General features: G+C 38.9%; 1 long non-coding RNA gene and 1 other non-coding gene across 3 annotated transcripts; both read left to right on the top strand.

The window, feature by feature from the left end:
- The first annotated feature begins 103 nt into the window (after positions 1 to 103).
- LOC146585482 (uncharacterized) lies at positions 104 to 2,780 on the top strand. 2 transcript variants are annotated; one of them, XR_014897986.1, is made up of 4 exons: positions 104 to 167; positions 1,395 to 1,501; positions 1,926 to 2,064; positions 2,540 to 2,780. It is a non-coding gene; the product is annotated as an uncharacterized LOC146585482 (long non-coding RNA). The 2 variants fall into 2 exon arrangements; XR_014897987.1 differs by lacking the exon at positions 104 to 167 and adding an exon at positions 420 to 444.
- LOC146585483 (small nucleolar RNA SNORA26) lies at positions 1,672 to 1,789 on the top strand. The gene has a single exon (XR_014897997.1). It is a non-coding gene; the product is annotated as a small nucleolar RNA SNORA26 (small nucleolar RNA).
- Positions 2,781 to 7,386: the final 4,606 nt, after the last annotated feature.

The raw sequence follows: 7,386 nt of genomic DNA, 5'->3' as shown, positions 1-7,386 counted from the left end.
GGCTAACGGCTGCGGTCACATGCGCCAGCCCCACCAATGGGCGGCGGCGCTCGCCCTGCCGGCCCTGCCCCTCCAACGGCCACCGGCGCGCGGGGCCTGGCGGGAGCGGCGCGGCGCTACTTAAGGCGGCGCGCGGGGGCGCGCGGCCTCTCTGCGCGGGCGCTGCGGTAAGGCGGCAACGGCCGCTGTCAACGGCCGGCGGGCGGGGGGAGGGAGGGGGTCCGCGTCGGGATCCTTCCCCTCACATCTTGCCCTCTCGGAGCCTGGTGGTGCCCGAGCAGTCAACACAGGGGGATAGAGCACCTTTCCCTCACAAAAACCCAGTGCGGAGCCGTCCCTCCGCCCTGCATCCTGTCGTGAGGCACAAGCGGGCCCGCTCCTCTCTCTCTCTCTGTCTGTCTCCCTCCGCGGGCCGCCATGGCGGCGGCGCCGGCCCCAGCTCCGGTAGGTGAGGCGGCGAGCGGGCTCACCGCACCTGCTGGCGGCCGGGGCCGGTCAGCTGCGGCTCAGCCCTTCGGCAGCACTGGGGGGCTCCGCGTCCTCTGGCCTTGCCCGCCGCTGCTGTCTAAAAACCGCTTCTATGCTAGGCCGGTTGGTGGTTTTCCAGATCTCCCTACTTAACCTGCTGCTAAAGCCAACACTAGCAGTATACTGCAGACAACAGTATCTAAAAATGTTCCTCTAGCAGTGTGGGAGAACAAAGAATTGTTACTGCACTTACACCCTTTTCTGTTCTTTTGTACATTATAGATACATTGATAACATCCTCATTATGATACTGTAGTTATTCTTTTCTATAGACTGCATCAATGAAACTGCAGTATCTCATTTACAAGGTCGCTTGTAATAATCTATGATGCTTAAAGTATTGCATACTGTAGGTAATTAAATTCAAATGGACTTGACTCAGGAGTTTTTCGGTGAAGAAAATTTCACTGATCTACACAGGCTTTCAGCCCGATCTTCCAGTGTGTCCTTAGTAATGGCTTTTGATGTTTCCTCTTGGTTGAGCTCCTTGTATAATTTGTTACAATGTATAAGTAAGTAGGCAGAAGGTAGCAATGCATTAGACTGTAAAGATCAGTCTGTTAGATCTAGAAATTCACAGCTTTCTTCAGAGTAATATTAACACTAAAATCAGCTTAGGCTTATTAATAAATTTTACATTGTTTCTAGTTAGCACATCTGAAAACAATATTTTCTATAAGGTTTAAAATTGGTAATTAGAAAAGCATCTTTTCAAGAGATTGAACCACTTCCTAGCTTTTGTTCTAGATCTTTGTTTGATAAATGAATTTTATGAAAGTGATTTCTGAAACTTTCTACCGTGAAAGATAAGAAAGATCTGGGGTTCAGCATGTCTTCTAATGCTTTTGTCTTTTTATGCTGCTTAGGAGTCGCAGCAGCACAATGTTTAAAATGCTAGACAGGTGAATGATCACACCTAAATTGGAAGCAATGCTGAGAACTTCCTAGGAATGGAAACAGCTTCTGCTAAAAGGTGAGTAGATGCCAGTGAAATGACAGTTCTGGGCTATTTTGAATTTTGTTATTTTGATAATGACACTTCAAAAATTTTTTTGGTAAATCATAAAGTTCCATTCAAATGCTGAATACAAGTTGTTTTAGTTGAGATAAAATTGGTGTTATAGTCTACTCCCCTTTTTTGCTTTGCCCTCTTAAGTCTGACAGTGTCTTAAGTGGCCAGTACAGAGGGGTATAAAAGTTCTCTCTTAAACCCAGAGGTGAGACTGAAACTCTACTTTGGATCCTGTTGAGAGGAACACATTCATAAAACTATTGAAATTCAAGAAGTTTCTGAATCAACTTTGCTGTCTTCAGAGTAGCTTGCATGAAGATTTTGAACTGTCGTCAGACTATCATGTAATTTCTAATTTTTTTCATATTAATCTTTATTTTTCCAGAGCTGAAATGTGTTGGTGCTTATCAGCTGCCTAGGATATCCTCTGGCTAGGATGTCCTTCATGGATTTTTTGAAGTGTTCCTGATACCTGGGATAAATATCTTGAGGGAAGAGTTCCTTGTAAATTGATCACTCTCTAGGTATGCAGTGTGAAAAGAATTAAGACTTCAGCTGACGTCTGCTATAACTGAAGAAGTTTAAATTAGTTCATACCTGAAAACTAAAGTATATTTCTGAATTGGGCTTGGGTTGTTTAAGTTGTTAGTTTTGAACTTGTGGGAACCTGTGTGGAAATTTTTGAAGAACTTTTTTAAATGACCATATAGATTTAGGAAATCTAAATTGGAAAAAGTCTGAGGAATGCTTAATTTTAAATGAGACAGCTAGTGAATCACTTGATTCAAGTCTGGCTGGTTCTCTGGAACAGAATCCTTACTAAAAGTAGAGGAAAGGAGAACTGTCCTGTACTAATTAACTAATTCATACTGAGGAACGGTTCTAATGACTTAAGGGTTACTCTTGTGTATATATGTTCATGTAGTTTGATCTTTGGCCAGTAACCTTTTGTGTGTGAGATGCTGATTCAAATTTTTATTTTATTTTATTTTTTTGTAGGGAAGGGAACCAGCATGTGCAAGGAATTGGAACTTGGTATTAARCATCTGTCCATGATGTGATGAGTGGCTGATTACTGACTTCACCTTGGATAGTTTCCACTCTGCACTATCTTAACTTAAAAATTGATAAGATTGAGACAAGTGATGGCTGAAACTACAGAACTTCAACAATCATGTTTAAATGTGCATCTAGCCATTTTGTTGAACTGAGGTTTCATAATAAAACCTTCTGTAATCTTTCTGTGCCTATGTGTATTAACTGAAATAAAACATGAAGATGGTACCAGAAGTTGTGTGTGTGTGTGCAGGCATGCATGTGCTCTGGATAGTTTTCTTATCTGGGCACTTTCTGTTGGAAGTCTGTTTCATGGACACTAACATGAAAGCTTTTATTGCCATGCAGAAATATTCTGCAGCCATGTGAACTTCATAAACCTATTTTTTAATTTACAAATCCTTTGAAAATGTTATTCTGGATCAGTAGGTAAAAGCCATTACTCAATATACTGCTGTAATAACCTAATCTTCATCTTGTTTTAAATGGTGGTAGTGTGTGGATGTGGTTGTTTTTAGAGTACAAGCACTTCACTTTCAGAAGAACTGTCTATCTTTTAAGTTATTTTGTTAGCTGTATGTGTGATTTGCATGTTACCCAACTACTCAATAGATTGGCTGAATAAACTTGTTAAAGATGCATATTGTTCTTTTCAAGGGTACTGTTGCCAGTCTAGACAGGATGGTGATTGCAGTATTATTCCATGTAAAGAACAATTAGTGTGAAGATCTTTGAAGAATGAGATTACTGATAGGTGAGAAACTTGTATGCCCTTTCCAGTTACTTATGTTTAAATACTCAAAAGTTACTTCTCAGTTATAGGTCAAGAAGTTACTTTAACTGCAGATTGAACTAGTAATTCTATCCCTAGCCAATATTTCTATAGTATCTACAAATGCCAGATGCACCACACTGCATGCACTGCAAGACAGTAAATTGGTGTGGATTCTAGGGCCAAACATTCTGAAATATTCTTGGTCAGATTAAAATTTCACCTTGCTTAGAAGCCTGTTCCTGGTTGCTCTCTTTGCTTAAATACCTGCTAAACACAGTGATTATTGTAGTCTGTTATGGTCATAGCTGGTCAGAGACAGCCAACTACAGTAATTGCTGCAACTGTTAGTAGCTGCTAGAGGCCTTCTCAGTCAACATCTAATTTCTCTTGGAACTTATCCTAAGTGTTTTGCTCCCTAAACTTTTGTAATGGGAGCTAAAGCTAAATTTGAAGAGCACACAAAGTATATTCTCTTCATATGAAACCTGTCTGCCAACTATTCAGCTCTCTTTGCAAGGACCAGTGAATCACTTTCCTGTAAACCTTGTCAGTCATTTTTCAGACCTTTGTCCTATCTGGTCATGCTCTAGGCTCAAATTTTAGCATGTTCAGGCTTTCTTCATGTGAATATAGTTTCATAAGTGATCCATATTGTTCTGTACAGGTTTTCTAACTCTTGTTTTGCTTCTGAACACTAAGTCATGGTATTCAGCACAGATTTCTAAATGTTACTGCCTGTTCTCTTTAAATTGTAAGCTTGTTTACAGTTGATAGCTTGGGCTGATGTTTTCAGTGAGCTGTGTACACTCCTAGAACTGTCTGAAGGTAGTAGAAGCTAAGAAGTAAGGTTTGCATTTATCTTCCTATACTCATCAGTCATGCAGTAAATGGCAGGAAATAATGTCTGCTATGTTGTCCATTGAGATCTCATTAGAATCGAAACCTTTTGCAGTCTCTGCAGTGAGTGCTGGCTTTGACTGTTGTGGTTTTTTTCAAATTAATTAATGCTTAAGTACAGATCTATGAGATGCTTTCACCTTTGAAAAATAATCATTTGTTCCTCTTCTTTCTGTATTAATGGTTTATTAGAGTATTAGAAGCCCCATTACTTCATGATAGCTGCAGTACAGCTAAAAGGACCTGTGCAACCACTTCTTGAAAATAAGATTACCCAGGTTCCTTCTGAATCATACTCTGTGCTTAGCTACTGATTCCCTCAGAGACTTGGACTTCTGAAGCATGACTGCTCTTCTACTGCATGCTCTGCAGTTGGTGGTAAAACAAGTTTATTTCTGAATGTCTTAGGACTCTTGGTGAGTATTGTTGGATCCTAGGGACTCTGTGCTTATTCATAAATGTGTTCTAAAATGTTTCAGGCAGTCTCCTATTCATTCATCCCATTTTTTAAAAAACATACTACTTGGGAGCCCCTTATCTATCACAGACACAAATAATTCTGTTGACTTGTTTTATAGCCTACAAAACCTTAAATGTTCATTTCTTGTTTGATCGTTTCTCTTTGTGGACTTTATTAATATAAGTCATACTTGCTACATACAGCTTRGAGGCAATACTCAAGCAATAATGACTACTTGTTACAGCTGTTCTTTTGAGATGGTGATTTGTTGCCCAGATCTTCCTTATTTTTCAGCCTTTGCGTAATGTTACAATCTTCTCCAAGATGCTTGAGTTAGTGCAAAGAGCAAAACCACAGTAGAGTGTGAATGTGAGCTGAATGCACTTGAACCTAAGAAACACTGAGTTTGCATCCCATGTGTTCTCATCTGGATCTGTGCAGGCAGACATTTCTTCCAGAACTATAGTGTCTGAGACAAGAAAATACTCCTTTGGGGGGTCCTGAGATATCAGATTTTAATAAACACTAAGGGATATACATGTGATTTGTAAAAGTTGTAAAATTAGACTAAACAAAACAAGTCAAAGTTTAAGATATGCAGAAATGTTAGATTTGCCTTGTAGCTGTCCGTGTAACTCTGATTAATATTTGTGATTTCAGACAGTATTAAATTTTTTAAAAAATCACAACAATTTTATTTTTCCTTCTTGTATGCCTACGGGCAGCATGACAGTTGTTAATGCTACTTGCATAACAGATTTTGGAGGAGGGCAGTAAGAAATAGAAGATTGCTACTGTTGTCAAAATTCTGCAACGAATTTAGGAGCATCTGGCTTATGCGCTATATAAAGTGTCCAATTTGCATTTTTTTATATACCAGTTTCTTGAACTATTTGTTCATTTCTTTGGAAATTGCTAGCAAAAAGAAAGTATCCTGAGAAGTTACTGTAAAATATTCATAATGTGAGTAATTTTATTTATGGAGTTACAGAGGAGCCAAAAATATTCCTTTTAACTTGAATTATGACTACTAATTGATTGCTGCTTCAGCTATCAGAGGAGTCCTCTCTCTCCATACTAATGTTTTGGATATAAAATAAAAGGGTAAAGGAAAATAGTGCATATATACCCTCTTAAATTCTCCATGTATCTCAAACTTTCACAAAGCTATGAGTTACAACAGTACTGTTCAGAAACTAAGCAAGTACAACACTTATGTAGTGAGTAACAGCTTTCAGTTTCATGGATAGAACTTGACTTTGTGGAATAAAATAGGGATAGGCTATTACAATTGCTAGATTTCTTCAGAAAACTGTTAGAGTTTTGCATTTTTTTTGCTGAAAGAGTAATTCAACAACCACCACACACTGAATGCTATCTATTGTGGGAAGTCCATTTCTTAAGTCCTCTGAAAACATTAACTCCAAAAACCAAAACAAAACCAAAAAAAACCCCAAATTAAAGCCCCGTGTTTTTGCAATGGAATTTACTCCAAGATTTTGAACTACTGGACAGAGAGATGTTAAATGTTGTCTGTGACAGCGAAAGCTCAGCAGTTCATCCCACCAACAAGGTATTGGCAAGTGGTGAATCACAAAATGAAAGCCAACCTAAGAATTAGTTGGCGATCAAAACTTATTTAGAGCTGATATATAATTGTCTTGCAAAGAACAGAATGTAGAACAAAATGTAGACATTTTATAATACTCTGTATGTCCAGTCTGCTTTGAAGCTAAGCTAGCCTTTCTCCTTGATTGATAATTGTATATATCAAAAACATTGAACAGAAGCATTTCACACATCTCTGGCATTTCTGATCCATAGCTTAGCAAGAGCTAGAATATTCAGTACAAGTTATTGAGTATCACTGTCAATAGAGGGACAGCTCAGGAGTCTGAAATACTCTTTCTTCACAGCAATAATTTACTAAAAAGATGTTTAAAACACAAGCCATATAATTCAGTATGTTTATATAATAACTCAGTTGTGTTGCTCTAAAATCTCACTTGTTCTTTTTAATCTCAGATAATTTTTCCCAGTAAAATTGTTTGCAGGTAGCTTGTCCAGAAAATAAATTGTTCATTTGTGTAATTGCTGTTAATTCAGCTGACAAAAATGAGGTTAATATCACCTTTGAGCACCATTACAAATATGGTGCTCAAATTCAGCAGGAACATCTTGGAGTTTTCAAATGTAATTGGTTTTATTGGCTGCATGTGCTCTGCCCTCGGCTAATTAGTCAGAAGTCGTGGAGATGACAGGTCATGATTCTTTGCTCCTCGTGCAGCTATAACTCTGCTGAATGCAGTGGGAGTTTCACCATATTTAGGACTGCAAGATCAGGCTTTTATTTTCCCCTTCAGACTTTGGTTTCCTTGAACTAAAGGGGGGGGTCCTGCAATGATTGCTTCACAGGAGAGCATCGTCCTGCAATGAGAGATTTTCTGTAATGACTAGGTCTTACCTGCAGTGACCTGGAAGGTAAAGGTTTGGCACCTGAGATCCAGTGTACTGAAAAAATTAAATACATAAACAAAATGGTATTTGAGTTTTTCTTCCTTGGAGAGCACTGTTTCTCAAGAATCACATTTTGTTTCTCTCTAGCTAAAAAATGTTCACCTCATTTGTACCAGTGCATGTACATAACCTTGGGGAGAT

Source organism: Rhea americana, unplaced genomic scaffold (genome assembly GCF_003343005.1).
Source record: "Rhea americana isolate MKP2758 unplaced genomic scaffold, rheAme1 scaffold_8, whole genome shotgun sequence".
Taxonomy (NCBI): domain Eukaryota; kingdom Metazoa; phylum Chordata; class Aves; order Rheiformes; family Rheidae; genus Rhea; species Rhea americana.
This window is presented reverse-complemented; position numbering and strand designations above follow the sequence as displayed.